At 37.1% G+C, this 25,569-nt stretch overlaps 1 protein-coding gene across 1 annotated transcript in view; it reads right to left on the reverse strand.

The window, feature by feature from the left end:
* The window catches only part of LOC146005335 (uncharacterized), a 159,685-nt gene extending 137,651 nt beyond the window's left edge, over window positions 1-22,034 (reverse strand). Inside the window, exons 1-2 of the transcript XR_014444008.1 lie at window positions 21,882-22,034; window positions 21,092-21,161 (exon numbers count right to left, since the gene is read on the reverse strand). The gene's annotated coding sequence lies outside the window, so the exon portion shown is untranslated. The remainder of the gene's footprint in view (window positions 1-21,091; window positions 21,162-21,881) is intronic.
* Between the last annotated feature and the right edge of the window lie 3,535 nt (window positions 22,035-25,569).

Here is a 25,569-nt window from a genome sequence, read left to right on the forward strand (position 1 = left end):
TCTGGACATAAAGTTTTACTTCAATATCAGCATGTTCTTTATTACGTAACTACAATAATTTTCGGTTCGCCTTCGACCTACTATTTTTCATTTCTGGTCCGCCTTCGACCTTACATTTACGTGCCTCTCTCGCACTATATCTTAATACACACTGACTTTTAGCTCATATAGCTATGTCCAAGAACTCTCAATATCCTGCTATTAATGCAATCTCCTCGTTTGTTAACGCTATTTCATCTTGATCTCTGAAGAATTTCCCAATTGACTTCTTTTGAGCACATCTGTACAACCTTCTTTCTCGTTCGTTCTTCACTCTTTATTTTGCAGCATCATTAACAGTTTTGAGGTTTACTTTCATATTTCTATCTTCCTTTTCTTTTTCTTATTACAAAGCTTTTTTTTTTTTTCAATTTTACAATATCTACCCGCTCATTGACAATAATAACATTTACCAGCACTTCTATCAACCAGCAATATTTTTTTTTTCTCATTGAACCACAACTAGTTTTCACATAATTTATACAAAACAATTGACTTTCAAAAACTTTCTCTTTTCATTTTCTCAATTTTCAATATACTTGACTCATAACAACATACACACATTTTTTTTTTAACAGCTTATTTACATTTGAACAATTTCCATCATTTTATCAAGATTTACATAAACTAGTAATTTTCAAAATGCTCATCAGATGAATGCATTGCTCTCTTTTCTGGTTTCATCTCTTTCATACTTGTGTCTGATCCTTCTGCGCTGACATTCTTAGATCTTTTACGAACTTTCTTCTTCGCTTTCACTGACGGTTCTTCAATTTTCTTTGCAGCTTTCAATTTATTTCTCTTCATTTTCTTCACTTTCTTTACTGAACTATATCTAGGTCTCATCCTAATTTTCTTCCGTTTACTGATCAGAGTCATTTCCAGTATCGTCACGTCTAAAGTTACACATTCTTGCAGTTTAGAAAACCTATCATCTTTCTCAGGTTTTTCGTGAAAACTTTCATCTTTACTTATCAGTTCGGGAGCTAACTGTATCCCAAAATGTAACTCATCAAATTTTTGACTTTTCAATCCCAACTTCCAAACTCGTTCCTCAAGAACCTGTACTTTTTCATCTGTTTCTCTGTGTTCATTTTCTATAGCCACTTGTACTAGATCAGAATTATCCTCTATCATTTCGCTTTTCTCACGGACCTCATTACAATCATCTTTCACTTCATCTATCACGGCGTGACATGATGCATTATTATCCTGAATAACGTCCTCCATTGTTTCTATCCTACTTATTTGTTTACAAAGATCTTGTATCTTTTCAGCATTCTTTTGATTTCCACAGCAACTCGCTTTTATTTGAATTGGTTCGTCTTTGACAACGACCACATTACGCCGCGGACTGGCAGACCGTCCCAAAGCACTGACTTTCTGCTGATCATTCTCTTGTGCCCTAATTTCTAATTTCTCTACTTTTTCTCCTAATCGGTCGCTTATTTCCAGAAAAGTGCGTTTAGTCTGCTTTATACTCTGATATAGGAAATCAAATCTTTTATCCTGTTCTAACTTGTTTTGCTCCATAATTTTAAGTAGTTCCTGTTTATCTCTACTCCGCTCTAGCTTATCTTCTTCCCTAAATCTAAGCTGATCCTTTCTCATGCTTAACAAAATAGATTTCAAATCACAGCTCTCATCAAAAACTACATCTTCCTTTTCTTTAAATTTGTCCACTACTTTCGAGACACCCTGTGAAATGTCATTGTCTTTTCCCTTTCTAGACGTTTCATTCTCCAGCTGATCTCGGCAACGCTTACAAGAAAAAATTTCCTCAGGCTTATCTTGAAATTTTTTAAACTCCTCTTCACTCATATCTTCGCATTTTCTGTGCGACCATTTCTTACACAATGTACATTCAACAGCGCAATCAATGTCCAGTCTTTTCCCGCAGCAATCTAACACGGTATCCCAGGGAATTTCGGGGGCCTGATCCTTCTCATAAGGTGACACTGTTATACGATTCATGTTGTCTTTTCTGCCGACCTACTTCTCCCCTTTCCGATAACACAAAACAAGGAGGTGTCAGTTTTTTTTTTTTTCTTCTTTAAGCCTAACAGCTGACGCGACTCAACTTCGCTTGACGACAGAATGTCTGGACAGGGGTGTATGTTTTCTTTGAACCAATAAGTAATAGCCGTTCCCGTGTTTCTTACATTATACAAAAATCAATGTTTACAAATAAACACACTCGACAGTTTACAAACAATGCTCGCTATTATTATTATTATTATTATTATTTTCTCAGCAATATAATCCAAAGCAGTTCCCGGTAGTTCCGGCACCATATAACGTTATAAGTTGTTTTTGGACTTTTAACGTCGCAGTTTCGTTTACGCTAGAACTACTTAAGAAAACCCAAGGATTCTTTACTGTTTTTTCCTTTTTTTTTTTGATTTATTACAAACTTTTAAAATAAACTAGCGGTTAATAAATCTTTAATTTGCCCTGGAAAGCTGGAGGGCTTTGTTTTACATAGTTAAAACTAATACAAAAATTACCTCCAGTTGCCTTAGATTAATCTTAGGTTAGTAACATAGATTAATAAACAAAAAATAAACACTTTAACCTCAATTAAAAGAATATGGTCGACCTACTTACGAAATTTACTCAGCGCTGCGCTTTCACTTTGACTGTAATCAACACTTCCGATATAAAAGTACACATCTCGAGAGCTCTCGACACTAGGGGGGGGGGGGACACTATTGGCAGAAGCTCCTTGATGACTTCTTTCCCTCGAAGATCTTTGACGTCTATCCCTCGAAGTAATTCACCGTCGCATTCATAGTTCAAAGGTCGGACTTGGTATCTACGTCGTCATCTCGATTAGCAATTCTCAGTTCACAACTACACACTTGCAGTGTTCTTTTCACTTTTTGCGCTATAAAAGTTGCCACGAGAAAACAGTCTGTATTTAAATAAAAATTCCGCGCGCTCTTTTTCCAATCACGCAAACGTTCAAATGTCCGGAACACAGGTCACTGTTAACTGTTCACTAGGCAAACGACATCTAAAAAAACAGTCCCCGAATATCTAACTGCAACTTACTGCCTATAGCACTATCAAATTCGCGAATTCTCCATATAAAGAGATCTCGACACCAACTGCTGCATGTAAACTTCTGCGCAGCCAACGCGCGAAGCAACGCGGCCTTTCACTCAAAGGCTCTACAAACATTACTCGAAAAACTTCCCCGCGTTTTTCTTTGTCCCTTTGTCTTAGCATAGTAAGGACAGTTCATTTTCCCCGAGGGGCGTTAATCTCTCTAACCTCTTTCTTCTCGGAAGAAATAAGCAGTCATCAAAATAATCTGTTATAAAAGGGATGAGGAGACAGGTGAGTGGAGAAGGTTACATAATTTAGTACTACATAATTTGTATTCGTGTCCAGATATTATTAGAATGATTAAATCAAGAAGACTTATGTGGGCAGGCCATGTGGCACGAATGGGAGAGGAAAGAGGAGTTTACAGGATTCTTGTTGGGAAACCTGATGGTAAGATACCTGTAGGAAGGCCAAGACGAAGATGGAGGGACAACGTTGAGATGGACCTAAGGGAAATCGGTAGGGTTGGAAAAGAGTATATAGAACTTGCTCAAGATAGGGAAAGATGGAAGGCCTGTGTTGCTGCTACCGCATAGATTACTTCTGCCAAATAAAATTGGAACCTCAAAGAAAATCAATACTCGTGTGTAAAAATTTGGCGACACTTGACTTCCATTCAACTTCGGAAGAAGACCAAGCGATGGGGGCCGTAACAATAGAGAACCTTTCTTCCCCCTCACATGTCCATGAACGCGCGCGGTTTGGGGGTGCCGATGAATGCAACCACATAACAGGTTCTTCCGTAACAGGTTAATATTAATAACATATCTTCTGCCCGCATACTTCGTTTGCATATAGGATACATTGTTCAATTTCTTCGCCTTTAAAGCGAACATGTGTTATAATATCTTCTACCTCCGATCGAACGCGTCGACACCGGTTGAATTCGGGTAAATCCGGATCCTTAAATATACCAAATATGACTCACCACCGACGCCAAAATGGCCGGACGTGACGCCTTAGAATAGGCCGAAAGTGTATTTTGTACCTTAATGGAAAAACCATTAATTCCAAGTTCCCACGTGTGCATAAAGCACCCATGACTCATATCCGGCAGAAACGCATTAATAAAATACAACAATAGTGTTAGAATAGTCCGAAAACGAACTCCATAATAGTGTCTTTTGTACCTTAATGGAAAAACCATTAATTCCAAACTCCAACGTCAGTATAAATCATCTGTGACTCATATCCGGCAGAAACGCATTAATAAAATACAACAATAGTGTTAGCTTAGGCCGAAAACGGAATACATAATAGTGTCTTTTGTGCACTAATGGAAAACCATTAATTTCAAACTCACACGTGTGCATGAGTCATCGATGACTCATCTCCTCCTCCACCCACGACACGTGGCGCAAGATTAATTAACAATAGCGTCACCCCTCGATAATGAATAAAAAAACCCATTAATGTCAATTAAAATGATGATTTATTGCTTTTATCTCATTCCAATTCTACTCATTTCATCACTCATCCCCATCTTCGCAAATTAGCCAAGAGGCTCAAAACGCGAAGTAAAATAAATCAAATCAAATAAAACATAACATACTCCTTCAGTAGTGGGAAAGTATATAGGGACAGGACCGGAAAGGAAGAGCTGCTCTTATGCAGATTTGCTATACTTAAAACTTGCTCAACATGTTCATATGAGCTTTTTGCTCAAGTGTAGTACTTTGCATAATCCAAGAATTTTGGAAAAATCCCCCTCGGGAATTTTTCGGAAAGGAAGAGCTGCTCTTATGCAGCTTTGCTACACTTAAAACTTGCTCAACATGAGCATATGAGCTTTTTGCTCAAGTGTAGTACCTGCTTAACCTAAGATTTTTGTAAAAATGCTCTTCAGAAAGGAAGAGCTCCCTCAGATTGATTTGTCTATACTTAAAACTTGCTCAACATGTCTATTTGTTCAAGTGTAACACCTGCCTAACCCAAGAGTTTTGTAATTCGGAAAGTATTAACCCCCCTCAAGCAGATTTTTGTCTATAAACTTGTATCCATACCTACCTATACATATTTACTTCAGGTTTAAGTTCAATTGGATACCATTCAATTTGCTTATCTAATATTAAAACAATGCAATATGTAGAGACCCCCTCTAGTCTAGCCATAACCTTGTTATGTATTGATTTTTGCTTCCCGAGTTGTGCGTAAATGGGAAAGAGCGAACAAATATGCTTCCATGTTCTTATAATCTTTTGATCAGTCCCATTAGTAAATGCCTGGAAGTTGTATGTCAACAGATATAATCTATATTGTGTCTTTTCAGAGTTATTCATCGTCATTAGTAAATGTCTGGGAGATTATATCTGTTGATATTACCTATACTGTGCCTTTTCCGAGGGAAATTACATGTCATTTGTCATGGAACTCAAAGAGAAATTCTTATCTACACTATGCTCTTTTCAGGAACCATCTATCATATTGAGGAATTGCCTTCTCGGATATTGTCATGCAAAGATTTGGTCTTGTCGCAACAGAATAATTGCAATGGCAAATGTGCTGGGTAGGTAAAAGCTTTTCTGCTACGAGCAGAAGTAAAATGGGTAGGTAATATATTTTCTGACGGTAAAGTATTGTTTTATATCCAAAGGGCCTCTGTGTTTGAATCGGATCTCTAGAATTGCTCCGTGACTCTCTCATTTCTTACATCATAAACATATGATTTTTCACCTATGAGAATGACGCTACATATGGTGTCATCTGGTAAAGCCTCGTGGAATTCACAGATAATTTTAATGTTTGTCCTGTCATTAACCACAACTTGTTTCCTTTTTGAAGTGTTGATTACAAACATGGGTCTCTGTGTTTTGAATTCATCTGGTGAGTAATACATATCAGTACTGCCAGTAGTGACACGCTTGAAAGCCGAAAAAGCCTCATATAATTTGAGGAAATCATCCTTGGACATGTCTAAATTATAATTTTCTCTAGGGAATACCTCATTTCTGCCATTTTTAAGATATATATTCTTGATGTTGCAGCTATCAAATTTACTTGAATTTTTTCCTGATTGTTGTGTCTTCCAGTCTGAAACAATACCACCACAAAATCAGGCATGTCGTATTGTATGCTGGAGAATGAATTTGTAGCATCAAACTCATAATATGTGCCAGATGCGGGCTTCTGTACGCATTGATATGTATAAAATTGCATAGGAATCTGTGGATTTTTTACTATATCAGCTTTGTATTTAAGAGCGTAACTGGCCTCATATTCAACAACAGGAATTCTTAGCTCCATAGTCTGAATAAGGCACTTGCCTGCATCTGGTAAGGTATTAGCCAGAGCTTCTCCTGTAGGGTTTAATGTGCTGTATCTCATCAAAGCATTATTATCATTGGCAGCTCTTCTAAATGTAATTCTTAACCCGCCCTTCCACATAATATCTTTGTAATCCGAGAAGAATCCTGGCAATAGGCGCATGGGGAACAGCACTGTGTGATTTTTAGATAATATCTTATCACCAGCTTCAAATCCCCCTATTTTGTAGTATGAAGCTTCGGTTTTGAATAATTTTAGAGTGGCCAAAGCTGTGGAGGTAATGCCGGGATAATCCACTCTGTTTATAACAACGCCATGCTTTCTGATCTCAATTTCAGAGAACAGATGCGGCACAAAATTGTCCACCAATCTTATGTTTGAATTTGCCGGATAATCTGTTCCATCGAGCTTTACAACATCAAATTTGATGTATAGATCTGCTCTGTGGGGGTGTATAAATCCATCCCCTACATCAAGATCAACCTCAATTTCTGTGTTGGGTTGATTTAAATTTGCAAATGTCCTCCTGTTTGGGGGGAATGATTGTAGCTCATAACTCTCAATATTTTCCATTGTATGTATTTTTATTTAAATGTTAATCTCTATGATTGCAGTTGTTGTGGCTCCAGCAAAATCAACTAATTCTTCTTTTTCATTAGTGACCATCAATTCAATATTATCTATTCTATTATAGCACACAGGAAAATATAATGTTGGGGATGGATTGTAGATGATGGGCTCCATGAATTCGGAATTAGGTTTGAATGTTGCAATGATGCCGGTTTGTTTGTGAGTGCCTATGCCATTTGATTTGGTGATCATACCCTCCGCCACATTACAGTGAATATTCAGAGTCTCTATGGCTAAGAATTTAGGTATATTAATAGCAGTGTGTTTGATGGCCGCTTCGAGTTTTGTGTTGTTCTCAAAGCCTAACAGCTCTCCTATAGTACCCAGATCCACTGTTTCTGTAGCAGATACAATCTCTACTCTGTGAGTGACAGAATTTTGACTTAACACTACACCTCTGGGTAATTGAGCATTTAGAGTTGACAGATTATATTGCCCTGGAGTGATGACAATTTTTTGATCCCCTACTGCAATTTTGTTGTTGTGGTGTGTAATATTAGGGATCAGGTACATGCCGTAAAATGCTCTGAGAGCTATTGTTTTGGGATACACTATGTCATCATGCAATCTGAGTTTCAATATTGAATTTTGGCTGGTGAGATGGAATACCCCCATGATGTTTCAGATACCACAAGGCCTTTTGAAAATTTTCAATTGATGGTTTATTTATTTGAGACATATATCTGAGAACAGATAAACACAAATGTCCGCAATTAACATCTTTGAAGTTTTGAACACGGGCATTATTGTAATAAAGATTAGTTGATTTTAGATATTTTACTAAATTCTCAGGTGGAACACCTCCAAATGAATCAAACACAAATGCCTCATCTTTTAAATATTTAAGATAATAGATCCAGTGAGTGCCCTGATTTTTGTACTCATCCAAATTAACAATGCCATACTCTTTGTTGAGTGGTTGTTCTGGCAAAGAATCAGACATGTACACACCCCTAAAATGTTTGATGCCCAGTGGCTTGATTAAAGCTTCAATATCTTGGTTTGTAAGCGGCTCTTGTTTTTTTTAAACTTACTCATGGCTCTCTTAACACCTTTGCCTTTTTTCTCCATGGCCAGGTTATGGCGCCTCTGCTCATCTAATTCTGCCCTATTTTTCTTGGCATCTATTACTGTTTTTGCTATGGCAGCTGATCCCCCAGCCAAGCTCCCAACAGCCCCGAGAGCAGCTAAGATGGCAGGGATAGTAAATATAAACCCACCCACATGTGATTTTTTCTTGATTGCTGTAATTTTTTTAATTGGGGGGTACTAAGCAACAATTTCATACCATGTCCTTTTGCAATACAAGATTTTTTTTTCTTGCGCTGCTTTTTGGTTAAAAGACTGTCAATAGTTTTAAGAGATTTAAGACCTGCATAAGGTATTTGATACATAACACCCTTGGCCTTCATTGTAGGTTTATTATATACATATTCACAACCCCCACCCCAGTTTTTGTTTGGTGCTCATAGCTATGGTGGTTCCCAATGCTGCTATTTTTTCACTCAAAGAAGCATCTTTGCTTACAAATCTACCAAATGCAGCCTCTTCTAATTTCTTGTCTGCAACATGTCTCTTGTCAAGATCAGAATGTGTGTTGTATGCTATGTCATGGTCTCTACAAGCAGCATCTAGGGGATTAACACCAGGATCCCCTCTGTTTAATCTATGATCCAATTTTGTGCCTGGACCACAATACTGATAGCCTGGAATGTGTAGTTCAAATGGCAGCTTGTTTATAATGTCATTAACCAGGCCCCGACCCTCAGAAATATTCCAAAATTTAGGTGGTACAGTATTAATAATTTTTATGAGATATCCAATCCCCTTAGGGTCATTCACTATAAAATTAGACAATTTGGTGCTTATCATGTCCATAATTCCAACCTTTTCATTGTAAAAATTGTGGTTCCCAGCATTTTCCTCCCCAGCTATCACCAATAACCTATCCACAAGTTTCCTGACATCATCAACCCAGACAAATTCTTTAGGCAGGGTGTTGTATTGTTTGATTCCACTGCCAGTCTTGATCTGTGACCATATGGGCTTGATTAAATTATTGTATTTTGCCCCACTGCTCGACTTAACCCTTTTTTGTGTGGGATCATTGTTCTGGTATAGAGCATCTGATTTTATTAATATTTCTTTGTAATCCTCATAATCTTGATCTGTATAGCTGCCAGGCCTTTTCCTAGTCATCAATTCCCACAATCCAGGTGTGCCGGTGTACTTAACAAAAGCACCTTTTTCTCCGAGACGAGATTCTGAATAAACAATTATATCATCCCCCATAAATGTTACTCTGAAATTGCCAATTCTATGAATGATGCTCCCATCAAGCTCTGTGTCAGCATATAAGCCAAAAACCTCATCTTTGTTGTCTTTAGGTGCGCTTAAATATTTTTGAGCAAGAAGACCCAATTCAATTGGATCCTGTGTAGCTTCAATTCTTCGAGGAGCAATAGGACTAGGTGTATGAATACTGGAAAGTGGGGTGAATGGATAATCTAATATGTTCCTTGCAGCTACAGGTACAAGCTCCGTGATCAAATCTTGATTTTGCTCTGTAACAGTTTTGATATTCTTACCTAAATTATTAATAGCATCAATTACAGGCTGTTCTGTTTGCTTGTGTTTTTCATAAATTCCTCGGTTCTGTGATTTCCATCCCTTAAATCTTTTTACAAGATAATCTCTTAACTTAAGATCATCAATGATTGGCCTTTTCATGGTTATTTATATACGTCTCAACGTCTAGAAAATCGTTGATTTTATTTCTGTATTTGCCACTATTGGGTGTTCTTGTCATATCAATTGTGACAAACCCATAACTGTCCTGGTTCCAGCACCTACTGCAAAACTTGGAAAAATCATTGTAGCTCAAGTCCCCACCTACATATTCATCATGTATGTGTTTGAGGTTGGTATGATCTTGATAAAACACACATATAAAATTGCTGTTGTCTCGGATCAGCTGCTTCGGTATTTTAGAAAAAGTCTGTGCCAGGTAGAAGCAATCAATGTTTTTGTGTCGGCCCTGTGTAAAGAAATTTCTAACCTTGTTTTGATTATCCAGTATAATATCATCAAACACAACAACAGAATTATCGAGACATTCATGAAGTGGCTTAACATCTGGTTCAAAAGTGGCAATATCCAATCCATCATATAGCTTCATCAGCTGCTGATATTTTAATTGTTCCAAGCTCTTAGAGAAGATATACAAGTGCCTGTTTTTCCAGTCTAACCAGTTGGGTGCCAATAAAAAATTATCAACCATTAGTGTAGTTTTACCACAAGCAGATGGCCCAACAATAAGACACCTAATATTATCAGGCAGCAAGTTGCCATTTCTCCTATTCTGTTGTTCAGGTTCTGGCAGCCTTTTTATAACATCCCAGGTGCTCATATTATCACTTTGTCTGCATCGATCCAGCTGTTTTCCGGATGACCCAGCCATTTGACAAGTAACTTGTTGCCTTTTCTGCGGATGATTTTTTCTATGAGATATGTGTCAGGCTGCTTAGTTTTGCTGAGCTCTTGTTCATAGAACCTGCCTTTGAGAATTTCTCCTCGGTGATCTTTTATTATATATGTGTTAAGGGTCCCGGGTTTAACTTGAACCACTGTAAATAATTCTGTGCTCCAGTTTCTTGTAAAGCCTCTTTTGAATAAGTGCTTATATTTGCTGATTCTTACTTGATCACCCACCCTGTATTTGGCCCTTCTTGTTGTTGGCTGGTATCTAGGATAATAAACAGTCCTGATCAAATTTTGCTCATCAGATGAAGTTACTTCAGAGGGTTTCATGTTGATTGTGGAATGGACCGAGTTGTTATATTTATGTAGAAGTTCTGGAAGAATATTAATCCATTTATAATTACCTTGAAGTGTAAATTGTTTATACATAAGATTTTTTAGGGTTCTGTTGAATCTCTCTACAATTGAGGCTTTGAGATCACTGTAACTCGAGTAATGTTTTATTGACTGGCTTTTAATAAATTGTTGAAACACTGAATTATAAAATTCTTTGCCATTATCTGTTTGCAAATAGCGCGGTGATCTTCCTGAATGATTGATGATTGTCCTGATGGCTTCTGTAACACATTTTCCAGTCTTGGATTTGAGTGGCACAGCCCAGGCAAATTTTGAAAATGTATCTATCACAGTGAGTAGATACTTGTAGCCCTTGTTGATTTTGTCTAAGTTGTTCAACTGCCCACTTGACAACTCAATCAAGTCGCTCTGCCATAAATCATCTATGCCTTTTGTGACTACTGGGAGTCTCTTAAAATTATGTCGGGCCTGTCTGTGTAATTCATCAACAATAATTTGTCTAGACATGGTATGAAAACAAGAATATTGCAACTATGGGGTGTTCAGCAGCTGATACTGCAGGATTTTCTAAATATAATTTGTCCCCTATTTGTATTTTAAATTCCAGAGATCCATCATCTTCAACATAGGCTGTTTCTAATGTATTGGGGTCTGTAAAATCCTCTAATTCTACACTGGTGATTTTCACTTTGTTCTCAGCATTTGTTATTGATAAGGTAGGGTAGTGGTGTGCCTGTGGCTGATGCCAATATTTGATCTTGATTGGTCTCAGTGTGCCCCCAACAAAAAACTGGTAATAAAATTGTGCAGGGGACAGCATATATATTTTGCCACCTGGTGTAAATGGTGAATCATATTCTTTGTTGGGGATGCTGTACAATTCAAGAATTACTGTATGTTTTGGATTCTCGATTATGCCTGTTATTTCCTTTTCTGCTGTAAGCAATCTGCTTGTTACAGATTCAAGATGCTCATTGATGGTCCTAACAACATCATCATGGCCTGGCTTGATTTTTATGTCTACAATAAGTTTCTTGTATTGTTGCACAATCTCTTGAAGCTGGGTGGCAAAAACAGACAGAGCATTTGCTTGATTGGATTCCATGGTCCCTAGCTGTTGCTTGATATTAGCTACAATTTGTTGCAAATTTTCAACAACTGCCAATTTTGAATTTTGAGCAGTAAGATCATGGACCTGTCTTCTGATATCCTCAAACAGGGCATGCAGTTCATTAATATGTTGATTGGTTGGAAGAGTGGCCACTGTCTGAGTGAGATGTTTGATCTCTGCTTGGATATTCTTGATATCTTCTGATTTCAATATCCTATTCACTGCCCTCTTAATATTTTTAAGTTCCTGTGATGTAGGAAGATTTGATACTGTATTTTGCAAAGATTCAAGTGCCAATTTTACATTGTTTAATTCAGAAGCATCAGCCACATTTTGCATAGCATCTTGGAGCAGGGCTATATCTGCCTGAGAGGGTGTGGATTGTTGTAAAATTTCAAGTTTTGTTTGGATATCATCGATCAAGTGATGAAAATGAGATAGTTCAGATTCAGTGTTGAGGTTTTCAAGCTTTGTGATTTGTTGCTGGACACTGACAAGTGTGTCTACAATCCCAGGCAATCGGGATTCTAGTACATTTGCCAAATCACTTTGCACTGCTGCTATTGTACCCTCAAGATGGGTTATGGTACTTTGAATTTTTCCAAAATCTTCATATGTTTCAAGTTGCAGCTTAATGTTTGCTACACTCCGAGTTATTGCATTCAAAGCATCAGAAGATGGCAAGTTGTTCATAAAATTTTCAAGCGTCTCAATTTTTTCTTTAACCTCGGCTATGGCATTGTGCAGAGGGTCCAGATTAGGTATTTGGAGTGACTGAATCTGTTCTTTTAGAGTGGAAATGACTAGATCAAAATCTTCTTGTGATTTTATGCTTTTGACAATTGTTTGGAGCTGTGCCTGGACATTATTTATCTGCTCTTCCAATTGTTGTTTCAATTGCTCGGAATTGGTGGCCTGGGTCTTAAATTTGGCTTGAAGAGCTGCTACAGCCTCTTCTAAGCTTTGAAAATTATCTAATGTTGCCAAATCAGTATATTTCTGAAGCAGCAATTTGAGTTCAGAATCAATTTTAAGAAGAGGGTCCATGCATTGTGATTGTAAATTTGTAATTTCTAGTTGAAGACTGGCATTGAGTGTGGTTTGTAAAGCTTGTAAATCACTTCTTAATTTCTTGACTCTGACATCAAGCATCAGAATCTCATCACTGTGATCTTCATGTCTTGTATGGCCAAATATATCATTAGGCATTTTTGTTTTAGTGGTTATTTATTATAGAGTATCTGATTCTTAATTCTATAAAAAAGGGTATAAGCTTGTCATAGGATCCAGGGACCTCAATATATAAGCAGTCACCAGCAGAAACAGTATATACAGTGCCAGAAATCATGTTTGAGTGCTTAATTCTATAAATATTTCTCCCTACTGAAATCTTGACATCACCCTCAGGGGTTGTAATAAATTGCAATTGCCCACCTACAGGTAATTGGTAATGATTTAAATTATTGTTAAATATGTACAATGTTTTACCTGTTTCTTCATCAACATCTGTAAGTATGCTATTCAGATGAATAATTAACAAGCCACTCAGTTTAGACAGCATATCAGAAGAGGGTTGTGGTGTCGGCAGCTCCATAATTTTGAACCCAAATAAGTTCATAGGCATGTTTATTTATTTCAAATCATGCTCTGTTATTGGGCATTGTTTGCCACTTTTCAAATCACAATGTCCCCATGGTAGAGTATGTATGCCACATGATAAAATACATCTCTTATCATCATGTGGGTCCAGGGCCACTTTTCTTACAATATTTGAAGTCAATAAGTGATCCTCACTCTGAATTCTGGATTCTGATGTTTTGATTGAATTCTGGGATTTGAGGCAATTTTTATAATCTTCAAATTCAAGATCTTTGTCAACAGCTACTTTGCCAATGCCCTTGGCCTTTTTGACAACAGCACTACATGTTTTAAAACTGTACACCTTGGCACTTAACCCAGCAAATTCCACAATAACATCACCAAGTGTCTCATCTTTTAACTTGCCAGGCACCTTTTTGTTGTGGTGGTGTTGAATCTTTGTATGTTCACTGGTATCAAAGTATTGAAACAATTCAGGCTGTGACATATCTTGATAAACATCTTCTGTTTGAATATCAAGAATAAAACTATCCGTGTCCATGTACAATAATTTTACACGATCACCATAAAAAGGTTTCAGCACATCATAATATAATATTAACATATGTAATTTGGACAATTCCAATATCACAGCCCCTACATAAATAGGTTTATCAAATTTGATCTTTGTTTTTTTCATGTTGAAAAGTGCCATGTGCTCATCATAAATTCTTCTATAATTGAAGTTAGGCTTTGCAACCAATTTTTTGCTCAGGCTGGGGTCAGTAATTATTTTAACATCGGTATGTTTTCTGACATTTTCAATAGTTTTGCCACACACAGAATTCACCATCAATTTAAACAAGGCCTTATCAAATTAGCTCTTTGCAGATGTTCGAAGCTCTGTATTTGTATCAATGTATGGTTTCAACCATTCTGAGTGCCTGAACCTCAAAACTTTTCTAACTTTGGTCACTTGAACACCATGTTTCATTAGGAACTGGAGGTTTTTGTAATATGTAACATAACCCTGTTTCGGCTCCAGAGTCATCATGAGCTTCTTCTGTTTAGAACCAGGTGAGCACTTAACCTCGGGAATTGGGGGCAGATCAGAAAATTTGTTGTGCAAATGATCTGGAATTATCAGATCAACCTCTAAGAAGAGGCCATAGTCACTGTCATCAAAGTCCTGAAGATCTTCAATATTGAAATTTTCAACCCACTCAAGCCCTGCATATGGCAGTTTTTTCATCATGGCGTCACCATAGAGGCTGTTTGCATCCACATACAGTATATAATTTGATGGCCGTGCTGGATCATAATCAGGCAGCATAATATGCTTGTTATTTGCTCTGGCATATCTCTGGGAACATTGCACCATCCCTCCTCTTATACATTGCTCCATAAACAGATACATATCTTGATCGTGGATCAGATCCAATTGCATGTTAGTGTTCAAAAACATTGCGGACCATGCTAGGCCCGGAGCACTGTAAAAATACACTGGGTCCAGTCTATAATTTTGCATGGAAGATTTTCTGAATGCTTGCAATATATCAGCTAAGAGGGTGACATCAAGTTTCAAATATGCCATGTGATAATCACCAAATGTCTTGCATTTTAAATTGTTCCACATCAACTGAGCATGGTGATAATCTTCATCAGTGATTCCAGATCCTCTGATTTTGCTGTAAAACTCTTGTTGTGGTGGCAGGGAACACTCATCAAATTTAGAAAAATCTGTAACATAGTCATATGGATATACACCCTTCCGCCTAATTAATTTCAGGTCCTGATTTGGAAACAATGCACGTGTGATTTTCAAGTGATCATCAGGTAATTGAGTGGCCAGTGTAGCCAGGCTAGCCGATAAAATTCTGTAAGAATCAAGAAATCTTATGTGAATAGGAACACCATCAACTTTAATTATCTTGCTAATAGATATATATTTCTCATCATTTTCAGCTAAAATATTTAAATTCTGCTTGTCAAACCCCTCGTACCTGATCAGATGATGGAAATCATAATTGGATGCTCCATGGCAAAATATGGGGATAAATCTTGGTCTCTTGATCTTAATATTGCAGCTATTACACAGGGCCATTAAGAATTTACCATCTGTATGAGAATGGTGTTTCACCTTGATATTTGCATCTGAAAATTCAGAATCACATACCGGGCATTTTTCTGCATTGTTGAAATCTTTAATCTGTTCCTCTGTTAAAGGCAACATAGGCTTTGATTTTAATAAGATGTTAGATGCTATGTCACGGCACTCATTTTCTATTCTATGTGCAAATATTTTGATGGCATCTGGTCCCATGTATAAGTGTGGCTCACTAGCTACACCACCCCGTATAACTGTATAACAAAAACTGGAAGGTTCATGTTGCTGGTATGGTGTAATTGAAGATTCTTCAGGATCTGGATTGCAGAATTCAAGAGGTTTGACGTTCGATTCAAAATCACAGACAATATATGCTGGGTGTTCCAACGAGGCTTCATACTTTTTGAATTTGCAATTTTCACTTGGATTGGGCATCACCATATGAACAGGTTTATGGTTGCCACAGTATTTCAGATGCTCAATTAACTTGTTTTTGGCAATTTCTGCATTCACTTCCCGAACCCCATTTATTATTTTTTTACCATCAAATTCAGTTAAACATCTTCTGCACAACTTGAATATTGTATTGGATTTGCCTTGTTGTTTTCTGACTAAAGCTTCAAGACTGTGTATCAGAGTATAATGGTATGTATTATTCCCTTCAATTAAGAGCAGATCAATCGGAATAGCAGATTCATCATCAAGTGTACTGATTCTGAGAGGTGCTATCAAGCAATTGCCAGTGGAACAAATAAATACATTAATAGATAATTGTTTGCCATTGATGTGCCTGGCCCTTTTTTCAAATTTATCAATATTCTGAACAGACATTGGATATTCTAAACCCTCCATTGCATCGTCAAAAAGATGTTCATGTTGTTTGTAATAAGTTATTCTCTCAGGATGCCTTGAAACTGGATACAAAGCAGCTAATATACACCACAAAAAGCATTTCGCGTCATTATTTTTTATATTGACCACGGCTCTTTTGTTTTTGATATTGGCAGGTAATGGCACATAAGTGGAACCTTGTAATGGGCTGAATTCAGAAATATTAATATATAACTTGTGCGGAGAGCCACATAGGCTCCATCCTGACTCTTTTGCTGCAAATTCAGAGTGTTTAATGTTCAGTTGATTTATCAATCTGCTTATTATTTTGTCCGAATTTGCATTTGAATATACAGGTACAGTTTCTGTTATGTGGGGCTGCGTAAATTTTGTGTCATTTGGCTTCTTATATTGCACAAACAATTTAAGAGACAACTTATAAGAGCCATTTTGTGCATTTAGAATTGCCTGCACATCAGGATTTACACTGTTCAAGAAATTCTCAATACCACATCTTGGCTCTGATACAAAACGGTGATCCCTTAATTGGCCTTTAAAACTGCTACGGATGGGTTCATGGCGTGGCTGTTTTGCTGCTCTGGCATTAAGAGGTGCTTCGTGCCTTCTTTTCAGACCAGATGTTGATGACTGTACAGAGCAAGTATCTTTATGTGTATATGTGAAGTATTGCATGCTGTATTTTCTATTGCATTTGGGGCAATTTTTTGTGGGAGTTCTGTATTTATCTGGGTTACAATTTTTTTGGTGTCTGGCCCAATTAGAGCTAGATATATTTTTATTGCATTGATTGCAATATTTTTGATTCGGCATTTTTGCTGTTGTTTATTATATACAATTTCCTGGGTTTCAATTCAAAACTTTATACTGAATAAAAAATATCAGTTGGGTTCAGCTGTGTGATTTGTATGTGTGTGTGTGTGTGTATGTGTGTATACACTTAATATTTTTGGCTTTGGTATTTATATAAAATTTCCTGGGTTTTAAATCTAATCTCTATGGATTAATATTATTAATATTAATCTTATGACAGGTTGTAAAGCCAATAGCTTACAAGTGGAAAAAGAGAATAAATATTCATTCACACTAACCCAGCGCAAATACCTGCACAAACATGCAAAACATGGGACAGCTTGACTCTAAATATGAGTGATTTACAACAAATATCAGATTTTATATTGTTCAATATGAATTTAAACCAGTAAGTATGAGAAGCACTGTATCAACACATCTGTTCTTCTCAGTCAGTCTCACAATACTGGCTGATGCAATACTCGGGAATTTCTGTAAATACTGGCGCTGAGGAGAACATGCAAACCAAAAATCAATACTACCGTCTCGGGAATTCCACACACTGACACAGAGGGGAAACATGCAAACACGGAGCAATTCTAGAGGGGGTCTCTACATATTGCATTGTTTTAATATTAGATAAGCAAATTGAATGGTATCCAATTGAACTTAAACCTGAAGTAAATATGTATAGGTAGGTATGGATACAAGTTTATAGACAAAAATCTGCTTGAGGGGGGTTAATACTTTCCGAATTACAAAACTCTTGGGTTAGGCAGGTGTTACACTTGAACAAATAGACATGTTGAGCAAGTTTTAAGTATAGACAAATCAATCTGAGGGAGCTCTTCCTTTCTGAAGAGCATTTTTACAAAAATCTTAGGTTAAGCAGGTACTACACTTGAGCAAAAAGCTCATATGCTCATGTTGAGCAAGTTTTAAGTGTAGCAAAGCTGCATAAGAGCAGCTCTTCCTTTCCGAAAAATTCCCGAGGGGGATTTTTCCAAAATTCTTGGATTATGCAAAGTACTACACTTGAGCAAAAAGCTCATATGAACATGTTGAGCAAGTTTTAAGTATAGCAAAGCTGCATAAGAGCAGCTCTTCCTTTCCGGTCCTGTCCCTATATACTTTCCCACTACTTCCTTCTCACCTTACAATAACACTAAAGTAATAAATATTGGAAGTAAAACATAAATTGTTTTCAAACATAAATGTTTTTATTGCCGTGACTTCTACAGTTGCACCTGAGATCAGTTGAGGCGAATTTGAGGTGAGTGACTCTTTCATCTTGCAGGATATATCTTTCTTGACTGGAAACAAAATTTCAACGCATGCTTTACTGACAAATGCAAGCTGAAAGAAATACACTCTAATCACGTATAAGGACTTGTAGTCTAAAGCTTCAGGCTATACAAGAAACTTTTGGATTTTTAGCGAAATTACATCGCGTTCAGTTCTCTTTACGTGGAACCATATTCTGCTTGCATTGCATAGAATGTGATCTGCGAACCTCCAACGAATAAAGCTGACGGCGAGGCTTTCGTAGTTTACTTGACTATGGACAGAGCATCGGAGTTACTCTAGGAGCATTTTGAAAAACTGCTGCTTCCGACAACAATAAACAAATAAACAATGAACTATTTTAAAATAGAACTTCTAACGCGAAGTAGGGAGCAATTGTCTTAAAGGTTAATTAACTGTTTTCCCCAATCACCAATATCTGTGGTGTTTGTTCCTACTTAAGAAATGGTGTAATATGCTTTCATTTCCATTTTGTTTGGCGGGGATAAGAACATTCCTGCCAGGGATTGAAAAATGTTTCTTCTACGGGGGATAAAAAATTGTGTGTGGAGGCGGGGGTCCCCGGAAAATCCCCCGTTATGACTTACTATTTCGTGTCTGCTAACAAATTAAAAACTATGAGTATGATGGCATAGGCTGAATGCATGAAAAACATTAACGAAAGTGTCTTACGTGTGTGACACTTGAAAAATGTAGCAAAATTTGACTTCATTTGTCTGTGAAGCGTATAGGCTGCAGATGCTAGTAACATTTATTGGAGAAATGTACAAATTATATATGCATTCACAAACCTTAATGCAATTAAAAACAGTAATAATTTCCATATTTATTAATTTTGTTCGCCAAGTCAAATTATGCCGAAAGTTGTGCGAAGTTTGACATTTCCATTAATTTCGTAGCAATATTAATAGAAAGGAGTAGCCTACTTTGTGTCTACATAACAGGTATTTTTATATTCTAATGTAATTTTTAATGATTTTTAAAGCAAAACTGGTGAAGTGTTACTTATAATTGGAGTGGAATTTTCACCCACTAATATTAATTAATATTTTGAACAGCTTTTAAATATTACAATATTTAAGAATTGGTATAGGTGTTGGTTGGTATCGGTAAAAGTACCTATCGGTTTGAAGGTGGTATCTGCTCAGCCCTACTTCATATAGTAATATTATTACAACATATAAAAACATATAACAACAAATAATGGAACAAAACAGTGAAGTCTTCATTGGATATTACGAATCTCCTTAAAGCGATGATGTTCTAAATTTACCATGCAACAACAAAGCCTATTGTTACCGGCCTTAACCGGAACAATCCTACTACTTACACACTTCAGACATCACGTATGAAACGTGTGAATAACCTTTCTCGAGGAGACCGCACGATATTACAAGTACAGTGTGATGCATAAGTATTACGAAGCAAATTGCCCACCATATTTATGCAATGAAAGCCTCGAGAGAATTGAAACAAAACGCCAAAGAAACTGCTGAAAACCCTGTACCAGCATACGTACAAATCCAGCCGGCCACCGTGGCGGAGTGCTTAGCACATCGCGCTACGGCTGGTTCAAATCCCGGCCTGGGCATGGATGTTTGCGAGTGTCCATTCACCAATTTCATCATATCATCACTCAACCCCATCTTCGCAAATTAGCCAAAAGTGGCACAAAAAGCGAAGTAAAATAAAGCAAATCTATCAATCCAGTCCCTGAAAAATAGACATTGACAATTTGCTGAGTAATACTTTGGCATTCCACTGTACACACTGTGTCTCGGGAAACTGCAGAGCAAGGTAACATAATGGTAATTAGGAGAAAGCGAGTGGGTGACGCTGCAAGCGGTTGGTAGCTCCAGCTGCTTCCCTCCTCCCCCAATGCATTCACTAACCCCACTGACACGATAATTAGTCGAGACCTCACAAGTCCTGCAATGATATTGCTCTGTGTGTTTTGTTTGCGTAGAGAACTTATTTTCGTTCGCTTGCTCCAGAGATCCCCGAATCAGAGTGTAGGTCACAGGAAGCCTATGTTGAGTTCTCAGGAGTGCAGTGCTGCCAGAAGCCGAGGGCTCAAGCCAGGGCCCGTCCAGGTCTCTAATCCCTGCCGCGTTCTTTGCGAGTGTTCCTTCATCAATTTCATCATCTTCGCAATTAGCCAAAAGTAGCAAGTGTTGTTTAACAACTAACAGGACGTTCACTTTGCAGCTTGAGATGCATCATGCTTCACAAAGTCCCACAATATCTTGATGCTACGGAGGTTAAATTTGGTAATGTACAGCAAAAGCAACAAGAAATTAATTAAGTTGGAGGTATTTTAGAAGTGGCCAGCCGAAAATGATATGCACATCTATTGAATGTGCAATTTTTATTGAAGGTATGCTAAGTGGCTCTCGTTTCATCAAAGCAATGATATTTTGGGATGTTTGTAACGAATTAAGGATAGGTAATGTGAATTCATTACTCACCAGCACGTCCTGGTGGGTCCACTTGCGAAGCGCAGCATTTCTAGCCAGTCCCTACGTCACCGTGTTGCCTCTGAAAGATACAAGTAAGACACAAATAACCCATGCTGTAATGGTATTTATTAGAAACTAACGTTAAGACAACTGGAAGCTTCACATCTGAGTAGCCTCCAGTTACCTTCCACACTGTTAAGAACGAAACATACTGCAGGAAATGTCACCAATTGCTTCAATCTACAGGCATCTATTACGCTCAAGTGCAAGTCTGGATATGTACTACTCTAAGATGTTTATCTGCCGCAACAACTCAATGTCGCTCACTTTACAGAATTTGGAAGCACCCAACACATTCCCCATTCAGCAGTCATCTTGAAATGCTTTGACCATTTGCGCTCCCAATGCAATACGATACATTTGTTACTATGAAAACTTCAACTAAAGAGATTTACATTTGCGCTCAGCCCACCCCATCCAAAGTAGCGGAAGAGGGTAGAAGGTGTAAATCTATGTACCATTAAGAATAATGACTGAACAGCACAAAATATTACCAGGAAATGTACATTTCGCTAACTAAATCATACAGTCAAACCGTCATGTCTGATTTGACTGTTCACTGAATTATAGGTGAAATTAGATTGTACCAACAAGGCTAAAGTGAAAATTCCTAGTTGAAAGTATGTTTTCTCGAGTCTTGGGGCAATCTGGGGGTAATGCTAATAAGGTTTAACATGGCAATTTTATGGATTGTATAATTTTTTATTGCTGTATATAAATGGAGAGAAAGGGTTCTCACCTACTGCTTGCACAGTACTCCTCTTGCTAGGTGCCGGTGCCTGGATTCAGTTCTCCAATTTCATTGGCTTAGGAGACGTGGTGAAGTCCAATCGTAGTCGAACTTCCGTGTTTCCTCCGGCTGTCTTGTCTAAGTCTTCAAAGCGTGGTGAGATCTTATCTGTGAAGCAAAAAAATGTATTATTTTAGGACTCCTCAAGTTGTTTCACAACTTTAACTTATGCAAAATGGACAAGGACATCTTCAAGACATATGTAAATAGTGCGTATATAAGAAAAAATAACATAACCATATTTGTATCGAGATTTTATACATAAACATAAGGATAATGTTAACTGTAATTGCATCACTGATACGATGTTAACAAAAAATAAAGCAACTAAAATTTAATAGTTATATCATTCCAAAGCTCAGAGGCAACAAAACAAAGGATACATTCAAGTGGTTTATTTTATTCTTCACTGCAATCTAAGATGGATGACATTACAATAGTGATATTTAGTATCTTTTGTACCCGGACACAAATTTCTTTCGAATTCATTCATAGAATTGAAAATCTCCATAAGGTGGTTGAACAGTGCTATTTTAAATGAACATGACGGAATTACCAGATCCAAAATGAAAAGTTATTAAAATAATTGATACAAGAGAGCCACAGTGAACTCAACAAAGTATTCAATGAATTTTCCACACAATTGTATTGACACATTTTCAGACCTTTGGAAGTAATATTAGAAAAACTTTTAAAAGTTATTATAAAAGACCTTCTCGATTGTTAAATATAACAGAATATAAACAGTGTTTTACACAGAAATAGCTTACCGTATACCAAACTCCCCCTTCCATTTTCGTTAAAACAACAAAATGACAGATGTACAATATATTTTATGACAAAATGTGAATGAACGAGCTTATTATAATGGGAGTCCTAACTTTCATAACAAACTTAGGTTTTAAAAATGAAATAGCAAAGTACTAGTTTACATTAATACATGATTTGTTCAAAAACACGCGCGCATAGTTCTGATAAGGTATATTATGCGCAATTTTAAACAGTCGTCACTTCATTTATTTGTGTACTAACTTATAGATCAGTTTATATTAATAATGAAGATATTCCACTGATCACTAATAATCTGATACCAGTGCAACTGAGAATTGTTAAACTTTGGATAAGCTCATAGTATATATTTATAAATAATGTAAATATACATTGTATCTTACGTACGTTTCTTTTTTTGTTGGTTGAATACTGTAAAATGGTCCTTGTTTTGGATAGAATAGCTTCTAACCATCTGTAGAAGCTAGGCATTTGAAATCTCATTTTGTAAAGTTCATTTGTACATATTTTCTATGGAAATGATTAACTCGCAATCATTATTATTACAAACCAACAATGCATTACTCCAAATTGTTTAAAATCATTTTTAAAAAAATTCATGCTAGAATATTCTCTAGAGCCTGCACATGGATTAAATTCGTCATTGTCTAGACAGCGGAGCAAAGTTATTTGCACGTGGAGCTCGAGCCTACTCAATATTATTGATTGATTGAGTTGATGTTTTAAGTCCACTTTATGCTCAGTAAGGCTAATTGAGACTGGACCTACAGTTTAAAGTGGGATCCGAACCACTATGTGACTCCACCAGGTATCGAACCCGGGATCCCTTGATTACAAGGCGGCGACGCTACCACTGCACTATCGAGGAGGCCAAATTGGTCTATTATTACTATTAGGCTATATTTATTGAAGTGGTAGACTGAGATATCTAAACCACATGTTTCCTATTCAATTCCTGCCGCATTGTAGACATCATCCCCATTCAGGAGTGCCCATCCCCCCCCCCAAGGCCCATGACGCGCTCCCCCCAAAAAGGTAGAACACCCCCCCCCTAGTTTATGCCGAATTAATCACTCAAATTATATTTGTCAGACAAAATTTGCAGCAAAATATAATACGAAAGGTGCAACCACGATTTTTTGTCTGGGGGGGGCAAGTACCAGGATATTCGTACCAATAATAATAATAATAATAATAATAATAATGACATTATTATTATTATTATCATTATTATTATTATTATTATTATTACTAGTGGTAGTTGTTGTAGTAGTAATTATTATCCTCATAAATTACGCAAAAAGGGGGTAGAAGTCTCTAAAGCATTTGTTGGGAACAAACGATTTGAAATATTTTTTCAACACCGTCAATTTCACATTAGTTAATAATGGAAATCAAGCACACAAACTGTATTTTTGAATGGCAGAAAATGAATGATAAATGCATTACGAAGATACATGTGTAACTTTCATGTACAGTGTCTCTCAAAAGTTTTAGGACAACGACATTTTAAACTAGGCAACCCAAATTACGTAAGGCGCTGGTGGGTTGCATGTAGAGTTATGTTCAATTTCAGGGTTGCCATATGCACAATAGATATTTATGAAATACGCGTGAGAAATAAAAGCAATTATTATTGTATAAAACTATAAAAAAATATCAGTATTACATTTGTCGCAAATAAGAAATACTTTCTGGAAGAAAGAAAATCGATTTTCTAGTATTTTATCGCTGATGAGTCTACACAAAGGAAAAAGAGGAGAGAGGAAACTAAAGGAGACAACAAATGAGAGGAGAAAAGAGAGAGCGAAAGGGGAAAAGGAAAAGTAAAGGAGGGAAGAAAAGATAGGACAGATGTGGATAGGAGAAGTATTGATGAGATAGGGAAAAGATGCGAGGAGAGATGAGGAAAATGGAGCAAAAAAGGAGAAGAGAGGAGGGAAAGAGAAGAAAAGAGAGGGGAGGAGAGGAGAAGAGGAGGTTTGAGAGCAGAGGAGGAGACGAGAAGAGGGGAGTTGAGAGTAGAGTAGAAGAGAGAACATGAGAAGAACGAAAAGAAGAGGAGAAGAGTGCAGTGGAGACGGAAATCTAAGACAGGAGAGGAGATAAGAGGAGTGGAGAATAATGGGATGGAGACAAGAGGCGAGAACAGGAGGGAAGACGATATGGCGTAGCAGAGGAGAAGAAGGGGAGAGAAAAAGGAGAAAGAGAGGGGAAGGAGAGAAGAGAAAGGAGACGAGAGGAGAGATGAGGTATTTATGGAGAATATCGTCTCAGCGTCAAGAATTGATGCATTGATCAAAATATCTACATGAAACATTCAATAATATTTTAAAATGAATTGGAGAATGTATATTAGTTCGGTCGGAAATGCCTATTGGCCGAGTTCAGAGCGAGATAAAATCTGCCACGTAAGATCTTTGATTTTACATGCGATTATACCCCAAAAACATGAATGTAATTTTCATATTTATAAGAATTTTCCTCCACTTCTCAGTTCGTTGAAATGGAGGTTGTGTTATTTAACATTTCCCCTCCCCCCATCGTTAATTCCGTTTCACACTGCGTAGACAATGAATACAATGGGATATGTCTAAAACTTACGAAAATTTTCTGCCACCGGAGGGGTTTGAACCTACAACCATCAGGTTTACAATCTAGAACGGTAACCACTACCCTACAAACTTTCGTTCTTTAGAATAGCTAGGAGGAGCTGACCAGTGTGAATTGTAGATGCAACTTTCCTCCTACATGTAATGTGCAAAGAATACTTGTTTGTAACAAAGAAAACGAAGGTAGTACGAATCGGCGCAAACATTCAATGGAGAATTGCACATGATGAAAACTT

This window comes from Lepisma saccharinum, chromosome 23 (genome assembly GCF_977018435.1).
Source record: "Lepisma saccharinum chromosome 23, izLepSacc3.1, whole genome shotgun sequence".
Classification (NCBI taxonomy): domain Eukaryota; kingdom Metazoa; phylum Arthropoda; class Insecta; order Zygentoma; family Lepismatidae; genus Lepisma; species Lepisma saccharinum.